General features: G+C 37.7%; 1 pseudogene; it reads right to left on the reverse strand.

Annotated features, from left to right (window-relative positions):
* Positions 1–14,895: 14,895 nt before the first annotated feature.
* LOC118838690 lies at positions 14,896–24,307 on the reverse strand (annotated as a pseudogene).
* Between the last annotated feature and the right edge of the window lie 501 nt (positions 24,308–24,808).

The following is a 24,808-nucleotide window of genomic DNA, read 5'->3' on the forward strand; positions in this document are numbered from 1 at the left end:
TGAGTCACAGATGCGACTCACCCACAGGACCTAAAATCATCACAAAGAGGTGACTTAAATGCACGTGGTCTAAAAGCCTCTGATGTCCCAAACATGCCACTCAAACCCATGTAAACTAGGCCCTCCCCTGAGGCAAGGAGGTCACCAAGGACTCCCAATCTAATCAAGGAAACAAAGACCAAATGCTTCAAGGTTTGAACTGAGTGCTAAGAGCCCATTTTGATTGCCAACACAATTTTGTAGCCACTTCTTTGTTACTCTGAATGCTTGACAAATTATTCACTTCCTTATTTTGTTGCAGACTAATGATTCAAAAAATTACTTTCTAATAAGTCTCCATTTAAGGCTAACCACGACAAGAGTGTAGCCCTTTAATTCCAAGATGTCTCATTCCTTTGAGCCATTTCATTATCTTTCTTGATTCCATGCTAACCTAATCCAGAATTTTTTCTATGTTTGGGCACATCATTATTTTATTGTGAGGGTGTCTTTACAAGTGGAATTAGTCTTTTGGCATTTTTGAAATTAATGAGGTATTTTTTTTCTTTCTTTCTGTTTGTGTGAGGTTATCTTATACCCCCAAATTTAATTATTTTTCCATTCTGTCTCTATATTTCATTCTCATCTTGATCATTTCATGCTACATCTCTTCCCAAGCATAAGCAGTATCTACATTATATATGTATATTCCCTATCTTTCTAAAGAATTTTAAGTTATTTTAAGGAAAGTTTCATTAATTAAACCTTTTAATATATATTATGCCTTAGGTCATGTCAAATTAGTACTTGGCAGGTAATCATTTATTTTTTGGATCCTTATTCCCAATTACTGCTTTGGTCAGGTGGAAACTTGTGACTAGTAGATATTTAAGGTCTGCTTTGTAAAAAAAAATAAGCTCATACAATTAATTAATTTCAAGCATTAGTAGACATGTAGTTCTGTGGACAAGAGCAATTCAAATACATTCCATGGAGTTACCAAGACTCAAGTCCATAAAAGACAATACACAAGACAATGTATATTTATACATTTGTGCACTCAGATGAATATCCGCACTAGAACTTGGGCAATGCCACAAGGATATATATTCATTGCACAGCAAAACCAATTATTTGATAAACTGGAGGTAACAAAAGAGAAAGGGAAAAACACAAACATAGAACTCAGTAACACAATGTGGTTCATATAGACAAAAGTCTCTTCTGGTTCTAGAGATTCCTCCCTAATTCTCTGATTTCCTTTACCTTTTTTGCTATGACCACGCAAAAAAAAATAGTAGGGTTTTGATTTTTTCTAAAGCCCGGAATTTTATGAACATGCTCGCTTCTCTCTTTGCCTTTTAGTTGTTTTCCAGGGTCCATATAGTGAATCCTACCATTAAGCAATTGATAAATTGTTCACTTCTTTATTTTGTTGCATACCCATGACCCAGATAAAATTTTATTTATCTTTTCTAAATTAACATTCTTATTGTTCTCCCCTGATCCCTCAATTTGTATTGTAGGAGACTGTCTTCCTGAAGCACGCATAAGTATAGTACAAACATTGATAGCTCATACTAAGTCATTCAGGCAGTGATCAGGTTAACGAGCATTCATTAAGAGTTCACTATGTGGCAGACATTATACAAAGAGATGGATACACAGAAAGGCAAACAAAATGGTTGCTATTCTCAAGGACTTACTATTCTAATGGGGGAGAAAACCAGTGGTGCACTGATAAATATGTAATAAACAATTTTCTGAAGAAAAACGTATAATCAACACGTGTTAAACTTTAAAATATTATTATCATTTTCATTACCACTTTCCTAAGTCCAGAAATCATCATTGTCACCAATAGAAACAACAACAATAATTCAAACCTTGACTTTTACAGAATGATAAATGCCCAACCTGAAAATTTAACTTTGGGCTCTCTGGAATCGGTTTAAGCTGACTTTTGAATAAACCTGGAGACAAGATGTAAACAAGTAGGTTACTACTACTACTACTACTACTACTACTACTACTACTACTACTACTGCACCACACAGCCAGATAGACAGACAGAGAGATACAGAGAAAAGAGAGATAAGGATGAGGAGGGAGGGAAGGAGATAGGGAGAGAGAGACAGAGAAGAGAAGGAGAAAGAGTGTGTAAATGATAGGTAATCTCAGAGGGAAAGAAATAATATCAAGTGGGAATCTCAGAAATTATCCAGAAAACATGAGATTTTAGCTGTATCTCAAAGAAAAGTATGACATTGAGAAGGTAAAGGCAAGGAGAAAAGGCATTAAAAATTATTTCATCCTGGTAGTAACAGGAATCACTAGAGTTTATGCAGTAGGGGCATGGTCAGATATGCGTTTTAAGACAATTGTTTCACCAGCTGAACAGAGGATAAATTGGAGTTGGATGAGACCTGAAAAGAAGAAACCAATTAGAAGGTCATTGCCTAGTCCAAGCAATAGGCGATAAGTTCCTGCACAAAAGTAATGTCTATATGTATGGAAAGAGGCAAACATATATGAGAAATATTGCAAAGGTAAAAGTGACGATGTTTGACCAAAAAAAAAATTCGCAAGGATCAACCTGGAGAAGCCCATCAGGGAAAAAAAAAAAAACAGTGACAAATAGCTAGTTTTTTTGACCATAGAATATCACTAAACCACATACTATGACCCATGATCTGTTCTATATTAGCAGCACTGCAGGATTTTTATAAATGAAATCGTAGATCTTTGAAATACTCAAGTAAACAAAGGTAATGTGGAACGATAGATAAAAAGAGATAAAACTGGAGAAAAGCATGGATGCTTGTGTATTCCTCAATGTCCTATACTTCTCCCCATATCTATGTTTTCTCTGACAGGCTAAGGAAAGTAGAGGTTATTTCTTTAGTATGAGTAAGGTCTAGTCTTCAGTCTTTGGTTATCCCTGTCTGACATATCTTTTACTTTTTGTTCTCCTGGACTACAACTATTTCCCTGATTCACCAGGACAAATGTATGGTATTCATTTCAGCCACTGACACATTTTCTCTGACCTCTGCTACACTGTTTTGTTCTTTCTCTTCATTTCTGTTTCCTGGGATGTGGTTATTGTTCCCATAATGTTATTACCAAAAGATCACAGCTATAAATCTAAAAACATCCAGAGAAATTTTCTAGCCCAAACTGATCACATTGCACATAAGAAAACTGAAAGACAAAGAGGTTGAATAGCTGCCTAAAATCCCATATGAAGGGACTAGCAGAATGAGGATCTGAACCCAAGACTTCTGGTTCTAATTCCAGGCTTCTTTCTTGCACATTGCCTACCACAGAGTGAGCAGGCATATACCTAATTCTAGTGTCTTAATTAAGGCTTTGACAGTTACTAGTAATTTATGGTATAGCATTAATTTATGCTATGGCATGCCATAGCATAGAGCAAACATGCATCATCTTATTTGAGGCAATCTCCATCCCAGTGGGGTAGATGGTACAAATGTGCATGCCTGATAAACATAGAAGGCTTCCAAGTGTGTCATCACACTGCATATTCTGCAGGAGTACATTAATATTCATTGTACTCCTCCCCTTATTCTTCAAATAAAGCTTCAAAATCCAATGAGTAGGATAGCTGTAAGTCCAAGGGCTCCCATATACTCTCTACTTTGGACTTTCAGTGAGTGGGATATTGGAAGACATGATTTCTTCTCTTTTAAACAATAGAGCTCAGGGGAGATACTTCTGTAACTAAGAGTGATCAACCTCCTTGGGTATTGTTCTAGACTAGAGGATGATATCAGTCTATTAGAGACTTCAATTTTATATTTAAGGCTTACAGCAGTGATTCTCAAACTTTGTGGTCTCAAAACATCTTTGGACTCTTAAAAATTATTGATTGCCCCTTCAAAGAGCTTTTGCTTATGTGGGTAATATCATTCAATATTTACTACATTATAAATGAAAATATTTTAGAACTATGATGAAAATAGTTTTGACATCAAGAACTCTCTGAAAGCGTGTCAGGAAATTCTAAGGGTCTCTTGACTGAATTCTCATACTTTGAGGAATTTTTTATTTATAGACACTAATACAGTAATCAGAAATTAAAAGATTGAAAGGATAGGTAATGACCTCTAAATCCCACAGGGTAAATGAATCTCTATGTAAACACTAACAGTCACTTTAGAACACTTTCTCATTCTATAATCTTCCCTCTTTTTCACTCCTACCTATTTCTTCTTTTTTTCTTTTCTTTTTATATGAATCTCTTCTGTTTGTCATGTATATAACATTTTTTATTTTCTTTTTTTAAATTTATTTATTTATTTCTAGTTTACCACACACAGTTCTACATAATTTTGAGTTCCAGATTTTCTCCTCTCCCTCCCCCCTCCCTTCCCAAGACGGCACGTAATCTCATATACCTACCATGTATAACTTCGCATTGAATTAATTTATACACTAGTCAAGTTGTGGAGAAGAATTATGACCAATGGAATGAATCATGAGAAAGAAGAAACAGAACCAAGAAAAAACAAAAAAAAAAAAAAACCAAAAAAAACCCACAAAAACAAAAACAAAAGAGAAGCAAAAAAAAGCGAGCATGTAATGCGCCTCAATCTGTATTCAAACTTCATAGTTCTTTCTCTGGATGAAGATAGCATTCTCCATCGTGAGTCCCCTGGAGTTGTCCTTGCACCTTAGGTTGCTGACAAGAGCACAGTATGTCAAGGTTGGTCCTCACGGAATCCATATATCTGTGGCTGTGCACAACATTCTCCTGGCTCTGCTCCGCTCACTCAGCATTATGTCGTGTAGGTTTTTCCAGGTTGTTATGAAGTCTGCATCATCCCCATTTCTTATGGCACAATAGTATTCCATCACCTTCATATACCACAGCTTGTTCAGCCATTCCCCAATTGATGGGCATCCCTTTGATTTCCAATTCTTGGCTACCACAAAAACAGCCGCTATAAATATCCTTCTACATATGGGGCCCTTTCCCTCTTGTGTGATTTGTTTGGGATACAACCCTAGAAGTGGTATTGCTGGGTCAAAGGGTATAAACATTTCTATAGCCCTTTGGGCATAGTTCCAAACTGCTCTCCAAAATGGCTGGATCAGCTCACAACTCCACCAGCAATGCAACAATGTCCCAATCCCCCCACATCCTTTCCAGCATTTATCATTTTCCTGTTTTGTTATTTTAGCCAATCTGACAGGAGAGATGTGGTATCTAAGAGTTGTTTTGATTTGCATTTCTCTAATCAGTAGTGATCCAGAGCATTTTTTCATATGCCTATAGATAGCTTTAATTTCTTCCTCTGAAAGCTGCCTGTTCATATCCTTTGACCATTTCTCAATTGGGGAATGGCTTGTATTCCTATATATTTGGCTCAGTTCCCTGTATATTTTAGATATGAGGCCTTTATCAGAGATACTAGTTGCAAAGATTTTCTCCCAATTTTCTGCTTCCCTCCTAATTTTTGTTGCATTGGCTTTTTTTGTACAAAAACATTTCAATTTGACATAATCAAAATTATCCATTTTGCATTTTGTAATGCTCTCTATCTCTTGTTGGGTCATGAATTCTTTACTTTTCCATAAATCTGATAAGTAAACTATTCCTTGCTTTCCCAAATTACTTATAGTATCAGCTTTTACTCCGAAATCATGAACCCATTTTGACTTTATTTTGGTATATGGTGTAAGATATTGGTCTATGCCCAGTTTTTGCCCTACCATTTTCCAATTTTCCCAACAGTTTTTGTGCAATAGTGAATTATTAACCCAGAAACTGGCCTCTTTTGGTTTATCAAAAAGTAGATTGCTAAACTTGTTGATTTCTCCTACTTGTGTACCTATCCTATTCCACTGATCCACACTCCTGTTTCTTAACCAGTATCAGGCAGTTTTGATGACTGCTGCTGTGAAGTACCGTTTAATATCTGGTATGGCTAAGCCACCTTCTCTAGCATATCTTTTCATTAATTCCCTAGATATTCTAGACCTCTTGTTTTTCCAGATGAATTTTGTTATTATTTTGTCCAGCTCAGTAAAATAATTTTTTGGTAGTTCGATTGGTATGGCATTGAATAGATAGATTAATTTAGGTAAAATTGTCATTTTTATTATATTAGCTCGGCCTAACCATGAGCAACTGATATTTTTCCATTTATTTAGATCTGATTTTATTCACATGAAAAGTGTGTCATAATTATGTTCATATAGGCCCTGGGTTTGTCTTGACAAATAGACTCCCAAATATTTTATAGTGCCTACAGTAATTTTGAATTGAATTTCTCTTTCTATCTCTTGCTTTTGGGCTTTGTCAGTAATATATAGGAATGCTGAGGATCTATGTGGTTTTATTTTATATCCTGCAACTTTGCTAAAGTTGTTTATTATTTCAAGTAGTTTTTTACATTATTCTCTAGGATTCTCTAAATAAATCATCATATCATCTGCAAAAAGTGATAATTAAGTTTCTTATCCTATTCTAATTCATTCAATTTCTTTTTCTTCTCTTATTGCTACAGCTAATGTTTCTAGAACCAAATTGAATAATACAGGTGATAATGGACAACCTTGTTTCACCCCTGATCTTATTGGGAATGCATCTAGTTTATCCCCATTACACATAATGCTTGTCGATGGTTTTAGGTAGATGCTATTTATAATTTTAAGGAAGGTTTCACTTATTCCTATGCTTTCTAGTGTTTTTAATAGGAATGGGTGTTGTACTTTGTCAAAGGCTTTTTCTGCATCTATTGAGATGATCATATGGTTTTTGCTAGTTTTGTTGTTGATATGGTCAATTATGCTAATAGTTTTCCTAATATTGAACCAACCTTGCATTCCTGGAATAAATCCTACCTGGTCATAGTGTAGTATTCTCGTGATGAGTTGCTGCAATCTTTTTGCTAAGATTTTATTTAAAATTTTTGCATCAATATTCATTAGAGAAATTGGTCTATAATTTTCTTTCTCTGTTTTGACTCTACCTGGTTTGGGTATTAGCACCATATTTGTGTCATAAAAAGAATTTGGTAGGACTCCTTCTTCACCTATTTTCCCAAATAGTCTACAAAGTATTGGAATTAATTGTTCTTTAAATGTTTGATAGAATTCACATGTAAAACCATCAGGCCCTGGAGATTTTTTCCTAGGGAGTTCATTGATGGCATGCTCAATTTCTTTTTCTGAGATGGGGTTATTAAGAAATTTCAATTCCTTCTCTGTTAGGCTGGGCAGTTTAAGTTTTTGTAGATATTCATCCATATCTCTAAGGTTGTCAAATTTATGGGCATACAGTTGGGCAAAATAATTCCTAATTACTGTTTTGATTTGCTCTTCATTAGAGGTGACCTCACCCTTTTCATTTTTGATACTGGTAATTTGATTTTCTTCTTTCTTTTTTTAAATCAAATTGGCCAAAGGTTTATCAATTTTATTGGTTTTTTCATAAAACCAGCTCTTTGTTTTATTTATTAATTCTATAGTTTTCTTGGTTTAAATTTTATTAATCTGTCCTTTGATTTTCAGTATTTCTAATTTGCTATTTAATTGGGGGTTTTCAATTTGCTATTTTTCTAGCTTTTTCAGCTGTATGCCCAGATCATTGATCTCCTTTTTCCCTATTTTATTCATGTAGGCATTTAGAGATATAAAACTTCCCCTAAGAACTGCTTTTGCTGCATCCCATAAGTTTTGGTATGTTGTTTCATTATTGTCATTCTCTTGAATGAAGTTATTAACTATTTCTCTGATTTGTTCTTTGGCCCACTCATTCTTTAGAATTAAATTATTTAGTTTCCAATTAGTTTTAGCTTATTTTTCCATGGTACTTTATTAAAAATGATTCTTATTGCATCATGATCTGAAAAGGATGCATTGACTACTTCTGCTTTTCTGCACTGGACTGTGAGGTTTTCATGCCCTAGTACATGGTCAATTTTTGAGTATGTATTTTTGAGTATGTATTTTTGAGAAGAAAGTGTGTTCCTTTTTATCCCCATTCAGTTTTCTCCAGAGGTCTATCATATGTGCCTTTTCTAAAATTCTGTTTACCTCCTTAACTTTTTTCTTATTAATTTTGAGGTTAGATTTATCAAGTTCAGAAAGGTGGAGGTTGAGATCTCCCAATATTATAGTTTTGCTGTCCATTTCTTCCTGTAACTCCCTTAACCTCTCCTCTAAGAATTTGCATGCCTTACCACTTGGTGCATTTATGTTAAGCAATGATATTGCTTCATTGTTTATGGTGCCTTTTAGCAGGATATAATGTCCTTCCTTATCTCTTTTAATTAAATCTATCTTTACTTTTGCTTTGTCTGAGATTAGGATTGCTACACCTGCTTTTTTTACTTTAGCTGAGGCACAATATATTTTACTCCAGCTTTTACCTTTACCCTATGTGTATCCCCCTGTTTCAAATGTGTTTCTTGTAAACAGCATATTGTAGGATTATGGTTTTTAGTCCATTCTGCTATCTGCTTCTGTTTTGTGAGAATGTTCTTCCCCTGCACGTTCAGGGTTATGATTTCTATCTGTGTCTTTTTCTCCATCCTAATTCCCCCTGTTTATGCTTTTATTTCTCCCTTACCCCTTCTCCTCTTCAACAAAGGTTTGCTTTTGACTGCTGCCTTCCTCAGATAACCCTCCCTCTTTATTCCCCTCCCTTATCTTACTGTTTCCCACTTGCTACTTCTCCTCACCCTTCTGACCACCCCCCTCCTTTTTCCCCCCTTCTCCTCCTACTTCCCATAGGACAAGTTAGATTTCTAAACTTACCAGGGTATGTTATTCCCTTCTTGAACTAGATCAGATGACAGTAAAGCTCAAATACTGCTCTTCTCCCTCCCTTCTTTCCCTCTACTATAATATGTTTTTGTGCCACTTCATTTGGTGTAAATTTACCCTTTTCTACTACCTCCTTACTGCTTCTCTCATAGCCTCCTTTTATATCTCTTACTTATATTTTATATCTTTATCTCAGTTAATTTATACAGGCATTCACAACCTATGTATATCCCTTTCAGTTTTCATAATAGCTGTACCATTCTCAAGACTGACTTATATATGTATATGTATATGTATGTATATATATATATATATATATATATATATATATATATATATATATATATATATATATATAACATACATAAGATGATATAATCCCACATAAAGATATAAACAACCTGCCGTTATTGGTTAATAAGTTAATTTGTGGGGTTTTTTCCCCTGGTTACCTTGTTATGTCTCTCTTGAGATTTGTATTTGGAGATCAAATTTTCCATTGAGTTCTGGCCTTTTCATCAGGAAGGTCTGGAATTCCCTTATTTCATTGAATGTCCATCTCCTTGCCTGGAAAATTATGTTTAGTTTTGCTGGGTAGTTGATCCTTGGTTGTAGTCCAAGCTCCTTTGCCCTTTGGAATATCATATTCCAATTTCTCCTGTCTTTTAATGTGGAAGCTGAGAGATCCTGCGTGATCCTGACTGTAGTTCCACGGTATTTGAATTGCTTCTTTTTGGCTGCTTGCAGTATTTTCTCCTTGAATTTATAGCTCTGACATTTGGCTATAATATTTCTTGGTGTTTTTCAGTTTGGGATCTCTTTCAGGATGTGATCTGTGAATTCTTTCAATGACTATTTTGCCCTCTGGTTCTAGGACCTCTGGGCAGTTGTCTTTGATAATTTCTTCGAAGATACTGTCAAGGTTCTTTTTTTCATCGTGGATTTCCGGTAGACCAATAACTCTTAAATTGTCTCTCCTGGATCTATTTTCCAGGTCAGTTGTTTTGCCAATTAGATATTTCACATTTTTTTTCTATTTTTTCATTCTTTACGTTTTGTTTTACTACTTATTGGTGCCTCATAGATTCATTAGCTTCCACTTGCTCAAGTCTAATTTTAATGAGTTAGTGTTTTCATTTTGCTTTTGAGTCACCTTTTCCAATTGGTTGATTTTACCTCTCAGGGTGTCATTTTCTCTTTCTAGATCCTGAATCTCCGTAGCCATTTCACCAATCTTTTTTTCCATATTTTCTTTTAGCTCCCTAATTTGATTTTTAAAATCCTCCTTTAGTTCTTCCAGCAGTGCTTTTTGGTCTTTAGACCAGTACATATTACCTTTTGAGGTATCTGATGTATCTACAGTGTCATTCCTGTCCTCTTCTATGTTGGCATTTTGATCCTGCCTGTCGCCATAAAAGGAATCTATTGTCCTCGGTTTTTTTTTTTTGTGTGTGTGTTCTTCTTCATGTTGGATTGCCTTTTCCTGGCTTTACAACGAATTTCTACCTTTTGGCCTCATGGCTTTCTGTCCCAGCTTTCTTATTCTGTGGGTTGTGAGTCTAGAATTTTAGCCTTCAGTTTCCTGAGGTGTGGGGGAGGGGTCTGCCTCTCTGGCTTCTCACTCCCTATGGGTGCTCTCCAGCACTTGCTTATCAGCAATGGTCTCAGCTGTTTATTGTTTGAGCTGATATCTGGCACTTCCCCTGGGGGAGCAAGGTTACATCTGGGCTCCTGGCGTTGACCCCTGCCGACTCTGTCCCTCTGTGACTGATGAACTTCTACTCTTTGACCACTGAAGCCCCACTACTTTCTGCTCAGTTCCAGCTTTCTCTTTTTTTTTTTCCCCTGAGGAATTCTCTGGGTGGGCAGGGGAGGGATTAGAGCCCTTTACCTAGCCATCACACCTCCCTGGAAGTTCAAGAACTCGCGTTTAATACGTTTGGGCTGCAAGCCTCAGGATTCTGGTGTGTCACGGCCAGTGGCGTTGCGCTGCCTCTCCTCGCTTTCACAAACTGCCGTCCTGTGTTGGGAGGCCTGGGGATCTCTGCCAGTTTTGGGCACCCAGCTTTCTCCCAGCCCATCTCCCACGTGGATTTCCCAGCCGGCCACTTCCACCTTGGTCTGGAGTAGCTCCGCACTGAGCAATCTCTGGGCCTACAGGTTCATGCCTAAGGCTTTTCAGACTCTCCCAGCTCGGAAATTTGCCCCACGCAGACTCCTTGCGGTTTCTGACTCTCTCGAATCTGCTCAAATTCACTTTTTTAAAGGAATCTGACTGACCTTGTGAGAGAGCTCCGGTAAGAGGCTGCCTTCATGCGGCCATCTTGGCTCCGCCCCCTCTTTTTTTTTCAAACCTTTACCTCACAAAATTCTCATCTACATGTCAGGTACAACAAATAAATTGAACCCATGATTTCTACACATCAGTGTCTGTTCAACCTGTAGGCTTGAGTCATATACTTGCTAACATCCCCAACCCTCCCCCAACACCTCACACTCTAATGTCTACTTCTTGAAATCCTACCCTTTGAGGTCCAGCTCAAATGTTGTGTTCTCCATCAAACCTTCCTGGATCTTATTAACAAACAGTAATCATTCCTCCCTTGGACTTCAATTCGCTTTATTTCTTTTGTTAGTGTGATATATCAGTGTGCGCTAGCATTATTGTTATATTTTAGTAAAATGAAGGGATCATACACTTAGAACTGGAGGGAACTTTAAGATAATTTAGTTCAACACCTTCATTTTACAAATTAAGTGAATCAGGCACAGGTAGATTAAATGATTTGGTCAAATAGTTACTTAGTTGCAGTGATGTAATTTGAATCCATGCACCCTCTCCAAAGTCCCAGTCCACTGTTCTTTCCATTGAGACATACTTTTGCTCATAGATGTCACATCCCTCTTTAAAATCCATATCTTTATATATGACGGGATAAAAGAGGGGATGTAAAAAAATCAGGGATAATTAACGGACAGTTCAAGTGCTATGTTAGATATTCAAATAGCCAACATGCTATGTATATCACCTGTGGAGAATTTATGCAAGAATATGGGATAAGAATTCACATCTTGTCTACAGTGTAACTTCCCAGGTTTTTATGCATTAAACCCATTCAAGAACTTTGAAGTTCAGCAAAACTGGACTTCCAGCTTCTCTCTGCACGTGATATTCCATCTTCCATTTCTATGCCTGTACACTGTCTCGCCAGTTTAGAATACTCTCCTTTCTCTCCCTTTTTCTCTCAAATCTCAGCTCAAATGCTACAACCTATGTGATGCTTTTCCCAATCTCCTCAGCTGCAAGTGTGCCCTTTCACCCAATAAATGTGTGGGAAGAACAAGGCATGGTAGATATTGACTGACCAATACTAAAAGGAGGGATCCTCTCTTCAAAATGTGATATGATTTTCAGGGAGGAAGCCTGAGACTACTGACTTGGTCACTTGGTGCACAGCACAGAGGAAGGACTAAGGCTAGAAGCAGTATTGCTGAGTGGCTAATTGGAGTGGGTGGGGAAAGGAGTTCCAATATTAGATGAAAACCACCCCTTTTAAGAATAAGGTCTCTTCTCCAGAATCTTTCACTCTCTACCATTTATCTGTGTGATGTGTGACTGCCTGAATGCGTCCTGGAAGACAGAATGAACTATCAAGGTTTTTACTTCCCTCCCTCTTACCCCAAATTTTCTGTGTACTAAAAGAGGCAACATTGAGTTGTTTTTTAACTAGACATTCAATTTTTAAAGTATGGTTTAGGCTCAATACTGTACTTAACAGCACTCTTCTCAAGTGAAAGAATCAAATATGGCTCCAATAAAAGTGAAGGGGAAAGAAAAGCGAATCCCCACCCCCCACTCACTCTAGCCCTAGGGAGTGCTAGCAGGGTGGACCCTGTTGCTTTAGTTTTTTTTTTTTTTCTGGGTTGGGCAGCAGCTCAGCAGCCCCAAAGCTTCTGGGCTAACTTGCAGAACCTCCCAAGCTTCCTCAATGTATCAGTAAGGGAAGATTCATGATATTGGTCGTGACCCTGAATATGCCTGTATAGGTTGGAATCGCAAAGTATAAGAGACTCTCTGTACAGAAGATGGATGAAGTAAAACATCTATTCAGACACCAGAGGATCAAATCCCCAAACCAATAACCCCAATTTGACATAGCAGTAATTGTATCCAAAACCAGTAACTCAACCTCAATGTAAGAGCAAGGAAATTAAAACACAACATCACAGCAAGAAGCCAAGCCATCCTGTAACCTTCCCCTCTGCTAGGGCCTTCCTGTAAACACTCATTCATGAATCCTAACTGTCTGCTTGCCTGCAGTTCTGAAAGCCCTTGCAATTCTCAGAGCCCTTGGAGTTCTCATAGCCCTTGCAATTCTCTCTCTGTCTCTCTATCAATGCTAGTTCTCCATCCTCTCTCATAGTTCTCTTCTTCTTCTTCTTCTTCTTCTTCTTCTTCTTCTTCTTCTTCTTCTTCTTCTTCTTCTTCTTCTTCTTCTTCTTCCTCTCTATTCTGAGCTTAATGGCAACCCTCAGGATACATATACCTTGTTTAAGGCCCTGGGGCTTAGCACCTACTTAGCCAAAGGGTGTGGGCCTGTATCTTAGCATCTAATCACCAAAGGGTATGGGTCTGCATACAAACAAGGCTCCCCTAATCAAGTTTCCCTTGACTAACTCCCCCTGAAGCCTATTAAATTGAGTGGGTAAGATCTTTAATCAGCATTAGCACCACACTCAGATAGGAGGCAAGGCTCCCTTGTTTTCCTGGAACTCAAATGGTTTACTTCAAAAGATGTGAGATATCATTGACATGGACACTTCCTTTATTAACACATTCCACCTTCCTTACAACTTAGTAGACTGTATTTACTAATAGATATGGCTAAAATTTTTAAAAAAATGATTAGCCTTCTGGTGATTGACCTTCAGGTCATGAGCCCCTCTCTATGCTTAGAGTGTTTGGTCCTCAGACTCACACAACTCGTCACCTTTCTAATATGGCAGGACCTGTAGGCAGGCCTTGAAGAATTCAGGTTACCCCTATACCAGCATGAGTCACTGGGAAAATCCTTTGACAACTCCAAAGTCCATGAAAGTGAAAATGCTGATGGGGTTGGAGAGCAACTCTACAGATACCATTTCACCTCTACTACTCACCACTATCCCATACCCAACCTACTAGAGGAAAAGCATGACCCCTTTGAGGGATTTGGTTCATGAATCATTTGAAGATGACAAACTTCATAGTTCCTAGCATAAAAGACTAGGACAAGAATACTGGAAATGAGCCATGGCTCCAAGCAAAATCTAATCTCTGACATTTCTCCTTTTCATTCACATGTGCCTAGACAGTTTCTTCCTTCTCTATGCATTTCCAGCTGCCTCAAGATCCATGACGTCCACTACCAGGGTTGAGCTGATGAAATGAACCACTGTAGCTTTGGCCAGTCTCTCCCCTTCATCCTCATCATAAAAGCGAAAAAGAGCCCATGAAAATAAAATACTAAAGCTCCTCAGATCCAAGCCTGATGGGGGTATAAGGCTAATAAAAAAGTTCTGGACATAAGGATTTCTCCAATCCCTGTACATTCAGCCACCCAAGATGCCACTGACCATGTGTATGGCAGAAATCCATTATCAGACCTGTGATATTGTGCTTCCTAAAATTAAATCCAAACCTGAAAAGTCCAAAACAAAAAATGCAGATCCCTAACACGGCATACACACACAGACACACAGACACACAGACACAGACACACACACACACACACACACACACACACCAAAAGCTTAATTAGGGTAGGGAGAGTGGGAGAGCAAAGGGAAGCATGTTTTGTTTTTCTGGAGGGATTCTTGGAAGTGTTACTAACAGACTGCTTACACAAAATCCTTCCAAAGAAAACCTTCTCAGCTGTGGGTTCTAAGAAACTCAGGGGTGCTTGCTGGTAAGGAGTGTACAGAAGTCTCAGGGCTCTAGAATGTACGTGATTCCAGGTGCAGGACTGGGGAACCTGCCCCCTCAAGGCCGCATGTGGCCCTCTAGGTCCTCAAGTGCTCTTCAAGGCTCTAACAGGTCATGCCATGCTAGAATTGCTCTGTGAAGGTTGGATTCAGTCAAAAGGCTGCATTTGAAGGTTTTGAGGCCATGAGTTCCCCACCATGGGTATTTCTTCTGGTGTGATCATTCTACAGCCACAGCAACTAGAGAGCCAGAGTATGAAGAAGATATAACAGAGGAAGTCTGTTCCGGTCTAGGTAGAGGTGGTTGTGTTTCTGGTATATCACAAAAGCCATCATGTCAAAATAGATGAAAATGATGAGGATGAACATTTGCCCTTCAGTGACCATACACAAATAGTACAGGCTGCTGGACCCCAGGAAGAGCAGACCTGACCTAGGAATCCTGGTCTTTTTTGTAGTGGTGAAGCAGCCACTGAAGTATATGGAAAAAATGAAGAAGAAGGGGTATTACGACAGGCAATGCCCTGAATATTAATGATAGTAGTATAGTCCCTCGAAGGAGTAAGTCAGTGTCCTTGGCTTCAGGATTCTCCAAGAGAGACAGGTTCTAATAGTACCTGCTGAAGATGAGACAGTGGTTGACAGAATCTCCGATTAGGTGAATCTTCAAGTCCATGATGATGAGGCTGCTGCTGGTGTGCAAAATGGATTGAGACAGGGCCTTTTCAATGAGCATGAGTAAAAGATAGGGTGTGAAAGCATTACATTGAAATTGTGATGCTGTATAAAAGTAATCTCCTACACTTGGTGTGTTTAATGGAAACCATTCCGGGGTGGGGGGGTTATCATGGCAATGGGGCAGGCAAAATCTAGAATCCAACTCTACAATATCAAGAAAATTATAGGTCAAGACAGAAAGGAGAGAGGTTCAGTACCCATCTTCAGCTTTGCTTGTGAGATGCCTGCAAGGATGGCAGCCACTTGAGGAGTCCAACCCCACATATGGCCTCTTCTGAGCCAAAGACACCACAGCTTCTAAGCCTGTTTCAGATCTTCTTTTGCTCACTGTCACCTAACCATGCCAGGTACAGGGAAAAGGATATAGCCTGTGCTGGTAGCCTCACCTATTCTGCAGCATTCAGGGCAGCTAGGGGACAGCTGGGGAGTTGAATAAGGCCTGAGCCAAACCAGGCCTGTGTGGTTTGATTTAAGTAGTCTTGAATGGAGAGAGGAGAGTCTTTGACCAAGAGAACACTGAATCAGGCTGATTAACATTGGCAGGGAGGGAAGAAGGTGCTGGCTAATGCTGGGAGAGGACTGAAAAAATAGGAGGATAAGGAGGAAAAGAGGGAAGAAGAAAGGAGGAGGACCTGGTGGGGAAAGCTCACTCCTTTCTATTATAAAACATTAAATTCCATCTGCCACTTGGTGTCTGCCAAAGAAGACAGTTAGCCAGGACTATCATGGATTCTATTAAAATAACATTTTCAATATTAATAATGAGCAGTGTTATGTTCTGGACTTCAGAAGTATTTATAAACTCTTGAATTTTTTATATGTCACAGTGATGTCATCTCACATAGAAGGTATTTAATAAATGTTTGTGGATTGGTCTCTCATTAAAGCCTCTTTTGTGACTAATATGAGCATCTTCCAAGGCAAGAATTTTATTTCTGACCAATAGTTATGTCTCCCCTTTCATCTACTCCTCAAAGTAATATCTTCCTCCTGTACTCCTCATTTTTATTCCTCCTCCCTCTCACCTCTTCCTTTTCCATCATTTCCTTCTTTCTTCCCCTTTTTCCTTCTCCTTTCACTTCTCTCTCTTCTTTCCTTTTTTCTCCATTCCTGTTCTTCTCTGTTCTGACATTGCTATTAGTCAATAGCTAAAAACCAAAATTAAAAAAAAAAAACTCCACAAAAATAAAACTAGGAAATACAGTTCCTCCTTTCAAAGAGTTTATTGGCCTCTTTGGAAGACACACATACACACACACAAACACACAGGCTTGTGAGCATGCATGTGTGGAATATGTGTGTGTGTGAAGTGTGTGTGTGTGTGTGTGTGTGTGTGTGTGTACAGGAAACAACTACCAGGTGTAAGCAAGGCAAAGATTATTTGAATGCTGAGGTATACTTTGAATGTCTCTGTCACTTCAATGTTATCCACTGATCAAGGAAAAATGTTACTGTGTCAAAGTCGCTAGTCCATGCAAGTACTTTCCCAAATAAATGAAGTAATATGTATACGGTTTGGATTGAATTGTATCCATTGTCTTCAATTCTTCATCTCATTTTCATTAAAAAAAAACATTTTTCAATACAAGGCATAGTACAAGGTGCTAAAGGGGAGTGGAATAAATAAACACAGGTTCTGGCTTCAAGGAATTTATAATATAGTGACTAAAATAACATACACATATAATATAAGTTAATACATGCAAAGAGAACTAAAGTGTTCTATAAGGATTCTTAGTCAAATATTTTTAATAGACAAGCATCAAGCAAGGCTCCATGAATAAATTAGCATTTGTCCAATTTTGCAAAGAGTAGGTAGGATTTTAACCAATAAAGATGGGCTTTGAATAACTAGTTTTTTAATAGATTCACACAATGTATAACCTAAAACATGATTTTCATGTGATCTGGAAGAACTGTTCCACGGTTCTCAGCCATATGATATCATTAGAAAAATATTGGTATTAAAAAAGACAGGGGTTTGTTTCAAGCACAGGAAAGAATTTCTAAAACTCTTGAAAGGAATTTAAGAGAGTTATTTAAAAGAATTCAAAACTTCCCAATAGCAGTCCAATAAACACTTTATTCTTCTCCTGTTCAATTATGGGGCTGGCTCCTTATCTGTCTCCCACTCTCTCTCCATATTACCAATGTGTTCATATTTCTAAATAACACAAGTACACATGTACATATGTGAATGTTTCACATTTATCTGCATGTATACATACATCTATATACATATTTGGGTGCACATCCATATTCTTGCAAAATGTGATATGTGTTTTCATGTGCATAGTGAACATTTTAAGTTTTCTCCTCCAACTGAATATCATGGTCTTGAGTTCTTGGCCACAGCCATTCTTATATACTTGTTGTGGACAGTTAGGCTATAGTCAGTTGAGTGATGGTAGATTGACTTCAGTAGTTCAGAAATTGTTGCAATCAGGAGTGTCATGCAGAAAGAAGCATTGGAAAGAGCTCACCATCTATAGGAAATCTGTCATCTTTTTGGACTCTGCATGGATCTTTCGCATGGCACTAGAGGACAGTTTTGCTTATCCTTTAACTTCCTATTTTATGCCTCACTAGATCTTACTGAATAAAGGAGTAATTAAACAAGTTTAGCTTTTAGTACATATTTAAAGAAACATCCAAAGTCTCGAATTTTAAGTTACCTCAAACGGAAAGGGTTGAAATACATTAAAAAAATAAGAAATTAAAAATTAAAAGCTGCATGAAACTGTCATCAAAGCAATGTCATGAAAAAAGATGAACTGTTCATTTAGCAAATCCTTACGATATGAGAACATGAAGAAAGTACACAACACATTCAGTATATTCGATATGGTCAATTTATGTGAGGACATGGATAAGAGTAGCACTGGAATTACAGACAAGAGATGGATCATGATCACTGTATGGGCTGCCACATGGATAAAATCATAAATACATTGAAATCTCTGAGTACTGGAACATACCAACTATTAACAAATTTTGTTTAATAGTTGCAGTACTGCTTTGTTATTAAATAGCTCTGTTATCTAAAAGAAATCAATTGACTTCTTTCAGCCCCAGTAAAATGGAGATAGGAATCGCTGCCCTCCCTTATGGAAGACTTGTAAAAATCAAACGGTATAACATATATGAAAATAATGGGAAGAATATTACAGCACTAAAAAGAAGTATGGCATAAATTATACATAGAACAGTTGATGACATCTAGGACATACAGTTGCTAGTACTGTTCTTCATCAGACACTCACAGAATTTTCCAGCACCAGATAAACTCAGTCACTGGGAATTCAGATTTCAGGGAAATGATCTTTTAAACAATCAACCATGAAAAATAGATTTTTTGTAGGTGGAATCTGTTTCCATTTTTTCCCAATGAGTACCAGCAATTTTCTGACATCAGAAATGATTAATACCAACTTGGAATATTTTCCATTTTGATGAGCTTTGTGTAAGGCTCAGTAGCATTTGCTTTTTCTTCAACCTAAAAAGACAATAGATTCTCAAATGCCAGAAATACCTGATGTCAATTTCTATTCCATTTTCAAGTATGATTTGAAGTTGTAGGGTAATTTAAAAATGTATTTCAGAACTATTAAACTAGTAATTTACTATTGTTAGATGAATTAGTTAGTGAATTTACAATCTTTACTTCTTTGATTTCCAAAGAGTGAAATCATAGCCCCAGCTCTTTAGACTTTTGGCATGGAAGACCATCTAGAATCTGTTCCCTATTCCCAATCAGCCACTTTCATTTTCAGCCCCTCCACATACTATTCACTTTCCTTTCATTACTAGTTCGATGATTTTAGGAATTTGAGAAAGTCAAAAATAGCTTTTCATGAGGAAATTATTGGTAGCTCCTCAGAGAATCTAATCTCTCTACAATACACCATCTTCATTTCTATCTGCCATTCTTCTCCCTCTATCCACACATATCTATTATTCTGCCTCTTGTTGAATCTGAAAAGACATTTGAGACTAGACAACATCCACTCTTATTGACAGTATAACATACTGAGCAGCTCATGTTGACTGACAGCTCCACTTGCCAGGCAGCCATTTTGAATGACAGTTTAGATTTCAGGACATCCATTTTGAGTGGCACCCCACATTGAACATATCAAGATTGACTGATAGCTTAGCATACAAGAGTGTAAAGCCAAAACATCTCAGAAGCTAAAGAACGGTGAGGGGGAGATTCTTTCTTTGGACTGCTAGTGCCTTCCCCCTCAGTTTTACGCTGAATATTCCATCAATCTTCCCATGAAGGATTTAATAGACTCAAATGCAGAAAAAGTAACACTTGATTTTTTGCAGCTTTGTTGTGAGTCAACACATTTCTATGTCCTACCACAAAAGTGAAGCTTTCTCCCTCTCCCTTTGTTACTTAAGTTAAATAGAACAAAATCTTCTCATTTGAAGTTTTTTTTTTTTTCACATCTTACTTTAAATATTTTCAGTGGCCTAGTTGACATCTTCTTTTTCAGAAAATATCTGGAACCCCAGCAAGGAAGCTTTCTCTTTTTCTATGTGCCAGTTTTCACATGCTACACTGGCTTTCCCATTTTCTTCCTCTGTACCTTGTTTCCTGAAATACAACACTACCAGGGGAGTTCCAGCAACTGGACGATCCTGAATTCTTGTATTCCTGTCCACATTGGAGGAATGAGCTGGGCACCGTTTAGCAAAATGTTCTTGTGGAAATAAAATGTCTCTCTCTCTGTCTCTCACTGTCTCTGTCTCTCTCTTACTCTCCCCTCCTCTCCCTTTCTCTTCATTCTTTCTTTGTTTATCTTACCTCCCACTTACCCCAGTAACCACATTACAGAATTCTTAGACTACATACTCCTTTACCAAAAGATTTCTCTCACTATTACTGTGGCCACTCCCTCCTAACATTTGCCTTTCTCCCTGAACACATTTAAGCAATACCCAAGTCTCTAATCTATCAGGCTTCAATGAATCTGTGATTTCATTAATTTGGCTAATCCTTTTAATTGATGAAAAAATGCATCTTATTCATGCCATCTCATATCCAAATTTTGTGCATTCCATCCCACAAATCCTCCAAAATGCCCCCCCTTCAGAATTTTAGGGATCTCCTTTACAATCTTGAAAAAAATACTTGGGTTCCAGTGTCACACTCAAGCTATCCCTTTGTTATCCCTTGCTTTTGCTTTATTTTCTGGTCATAAATCTCTTTGATTATTCTTATACCATTTCTTGTACAAGATATATCTTCAATAATTGGGAGTTTGTTTGCTCCCTCTGTAAGTTTTTCTCTCCTTTGAGATTTAGATGACACACAATTTTGATTTTTTTGAGAATCTGTGTACTAATCAACATGAGTCCTCTTCAAAATGAGGCAGATCTGCATGTATCCAGTGTCTCTTTTTCTGTGATTTGAAATCATGTCCTTATGTAAATACACACAATATACTAGGGTGTCTCTTCTAGTTATTTGATATTTTATGAATGTTGATAGAATATTCTGAGCTATCACTCATCCCTTTCTGTTACCATGCTTATATCTCTTTTATTCTTGTGATACATCTCTCTGATGAGATTCTTTATGCCACTTATGTTATTCTTGGTTGGTGATGTGACAGAGCCTATTCTGTGCACCTATACAACCTCTTTAGATTACCTCAATTTTAATTAATCAATGACTGTGGTATGTCATGACTTAAAGCCATATAATATCATGGGAAGAATATTATTGCTAAAAATACATTTAATGTTTCTTGGATAATCTTGGAGTGAAAAAAACACTGAAAGCTTATCAAAGACAGTCCAGTCTATCTCCTGCTTCACTTCAACTCTATTCTTCATCCATGATCAATTTCTATCTAAGAGAGACAAAACTGATGGATCAATTCTGTAAATTGTCTACTCAACTGAGTCCTGATGGCCAAAAAATATGATCTCCTCTCTCACCTGGTAATAGCTTGAAGTTACTGAATTAATTTTGCAATTTTTCAAATAGCATAACATTTACCAATTCCAGACCAAGTTCCTTCTTCAATTATACCACCTCTGTAAGATAAATGTATTGGTGGACCAGCTGTTAAGGTCTTTAATTTTCTGCATATCACAGTATACACAATAGTCATTCTTCATCCACTTATTTTTATTTTCCTTTGCATATTATTATGCTGAACTATTTTGAGTGTTAAGAGAGATCTCCTGTATTACAGGTCTTGATGAAATCAATACAATGTCATCTGCAAAGAGGAATATCTTAGTGACCTCATTATTTATTAGAAATCTCTCTTTAATTTCAACTCTGGATTGGATATCCAAAATGACAGTGGCAAACACATTATGCAAGTTTACCTCAATGTAGTTTCATTTTGTATTAATAATAAAACAGTAAAGAACAGAATAATCTCTTGAATCTTTCAAGAATGTTTTATGATTTTAAAATACACATGGACTTATTTTTTTGAATACTGCTTTAGGCTATGTTTTGCTACATTAAATGTAAGTTTTATCTTTGACCAATAAATACAAAGTAGGACTGTGTGTGGAATCAGTCATTAAGCATTTTCTGAGTGCCTGTTGTGTTCCAGGGACCTTGCTAAGTGTCGAGTTTTGCAAAGAAAATCAAAAGACTGTCCCTGATTTCAAGAAGTGCATCATCTGATTTTAAGAGAGACAGCATGAAAAATGTACAAACAGGATAAACTGTACATAATAAAAAAGTAAAGACAATAGCAAAAATGGAGATAAGGAAAGCTTCCTTGTTAAAGGTTGGGTTTTAATTGGAATTTGAAGGAAGCCAGGAAAACCAGGAGGTGGAGATGAAAAGGAAGATAATTGAAGCATGGGAACAATCAAGAAAAATGATTAGATTGGGAAGATGGAGTGTTTTGTACAAAGGACAGAAGAAGGCCAGTGTCATTGGATCACAGAGAACATGGAGATAAGATACAAGAAGATTGAAAATGAAGGAGAATGAAGAGGTTATGCACTTCTGTTGTGAAAACAGGATTTTATTGTTATCCCTGGAGATGATAGGAAACCATTGGAGTTTAATGAATGGGGATGGGGTGGGGTCAGTCTTTGAATTGTGCTTGGGAATATCTATTTGGCAGTTCAGTTGGTGATGGGCTACTGGATGGCTATTAATATGAGCTCTACTTTATAATGTACCTTATGAAATTCTATCTCTTGCCTTTTCTTATTTCCATCAAAGATATTATGTATATTGTGATCATTGTCTTAAGAGTTGGTAAATTTGAGAAAACAAGATTATGTCCCCTCTATCTTTTTGTGAGTAATCCATGACTGTTTCCTCACCCTCCATCCTAATAATCAATCAGATGTCAAGTCTTGTTTATTCTAAATATATATTTTTCAAGTCTTTCCGTATCTCTCTACTCACACAGATTCCACTCTTCTCCATGTCCTTATCAATTTTTAACAGGTTATTGCAAAATAATATGAAGTAGTCTTTGTGTCTAGAAATTTTGTTTATTTTTGTAGAAGGAAATATGTAATGGCAAAAGAGGATAAAGCTCTATTGGGAAATGTCTGTGGCATAAAAAGTCATTAATAGAAATTTAAAAGTAGACCAAAACAAAAATAGACCAAAAATAAACTAATCACTTAATGCAGGCATGAGAAAAAGAGGAGAAAAAAAGAGAGAGAGAGATTGAGAGAGAGAGAGAGAGAGAGAGAGAGAGAGAGAGAGAGAGAGAGAGAGAGAGAGAGAGACAGGCAGACAGGCAGACAGGCAGACAGACAGAGACAGAGAGAGAAGGAGGAAGAGAGGGAGGGACAGAGAGAGTATATGCTGTTTCCATTCAAGGATTGTTGATTCAAACAAAGACTCTTGATTCAAACAAAGGCAAGACTCAATCAAAGGTGCTTGATTGCCTTAGTGCTGAGAAGCACTACAAAAGAAAAAAAAATGACAAAAAGTCCCTCTTTTCTTGCCATTAAATCTACCTCTCCAGGATCCTTGGCCATACAATTTAAATGGCCATGGATCCTGGAACAAATAGTCACTATACTTTGTGATCCCATCACATAATAACTTACTAGTAAAGTGATCACATAGTATTAAATAGAACATATCATTCATCATATCTTATAGCATTTCTCAGAATACCCACACAGCATATATCATTGTTCAGTAAACTAAACCACACTATTCATAGCAACATCCTTAAGCAAAACATCATTCAGTACCATTCCCCAAAATACTTGTTTACCCAAGTTTACTCAAGCCATGGTTTTTCCTAACACAATATATAATCTTTAAGGAGTAGCAGAAAATACAAACACCATCCACCCCTAGGTCACAGCAAGTTACAATCTCTTCAGTCAAAACAGAGTGTCCAAATACAATCCTTCTTGGGGTGTGTCCTCCCCACACTACTCCAGCCCCTGCTTCCAAGTCCTGAGGGGTGTCTGGACAACAAAACCTACATAGTGGAGTCCTTGGGGGTCCATGGCACTTACCTCCACTGATTATACACAACTTCTCCCTCCCCCTGGGTCCCAAACCATCCCAGGGAGATGCAGCAGAAAAGCACACACAGAGCCTTGCTGAAAAGTTTTTGTCTTGCCCCAGGACATAATTCTGAACTCTAAGCTTCCTCCTCCTGACTTCTGGCTGATTCCCAATGCAGGCAGCTCTCTGCTTTTGCTCTCTCCTCACCAAGGTCTGCTCAGCTAAAAAACTGTTCTCTGCTCCTGCTGAGTTGATACACAGGCAGTTCTCCATTCTTGCTCCAGAACTCCATTCTAAGCTCTTACATCTCTGGTCTGGCTTCTGAATGCAATACTCTTTCAGGGCATTCATTCCTCCAGCACAATCTGGAGCTGGGTTAATTCACTCAAGTCCTGGCTGTGGCTATCCCCACCTCCCCCCCAAGCTTCTTCTTGTTTTCCTTCCACAGCCACTGCTCCAGCCTGTCTACTCTGGAGTGCTAGTAGGGTAGGGAGAAGGAAAGAGATCAGCTCCCAGGGACCCTGCTCTAGGCACCTGGGAAACCACTCTTGTCACCAATACTTGCCTGTTTTCCCTCAGGCAGCTGCTGCTACACAGATCCATAGCCACCAAAAATATAAAGAGCAACCCAAAAATTGGGAAACATCCAACCACTATCCTAGTTGTGCCAAACCCCATACTTTCCTTTTAATTTGCAGATCCTGCTAACTACTCCATTTTGTTACAACAATCTTACTTGCAACTACTATGGAGGCATAAGGCCAATAACACCAGCTCACAGCAGTGCTGATAGCACAGGTTCTTTAATCTGCTTTTCTAAAGGAAAGAAACTTTAAAGAGTTAACAACCTTA

This window comes from Trichosurus vulpecula, chromosome 1 (assembly GCF_011100635.1).
Source record: "Trichosurus vulpecula isolate mTriVul1 chromosome 1, mTriVul1.pri, whole genome shotgun sequence".
In the NCBI taxonomy this organism is placed as follows: Eukaryota; Metazoa; Chordata; class Mammalia; order Diprotodontia; family Phalangeridae; genus Trichosurus; species Trichosurus vulpecula.